Raw genomic sequence first — 502 nt, 5'->3', positions numbered from 1 at the left:
CAACATGAATGATTGGATAATAATCGCTATTCAATGTAATAAATCCAAAATAGTTGAATACATTGAATAAAATAAATATATTCTGTGCACATCATAAGGCTAATGGGAATAAGATAAGTTACTCATTAAAAGTGTAAAATACATTTACCAGTCTAAGAAAAATAAAATGAGACTAAAGAGTTAGACTTAAAAAGGGACTCAATAAAAGAATTTAGGGTGACATGTTAAAGGAGTTTAACATGGAGAGAACCCTAAATGTTAAAAGTGGCATAAAGTCATGATTAAGCAGTTGTATTGGAATGATTTCAAAACAAGAGAAAACTGCATGATTATATCTATAATTGGATACAAACCTTTTGTTTAGGTTACAAAATAAGAGATATTTGGATCATTGGTTTAATGAACCAATAATGATTGTAAGTTATTAAAGTAACAACAAGGGCCATAAGAATGGAATCAAAGTCTAGTTGTGATTTAGATTAGTATTTCAATTATGACAATA

This window comes from Theobroma umbraticum, unplaced genomic scaffold (genome assembly GCF_002168275.2).
Source record: "Theobroma umbraticum cultivar Fairchild unplaced genomic scaffold, ASM216827v3 scaffold_50.0, whole genome shotgun sequence".
NCBI lineage: Eukaryota > Viridiplantae > Streptophyta > Magnoliopsida > Malvales > Malvaceae > Theobroma > Theobroma umbraticum.
Note: the sequence above shows the minus strand (reverse complement) of the source record.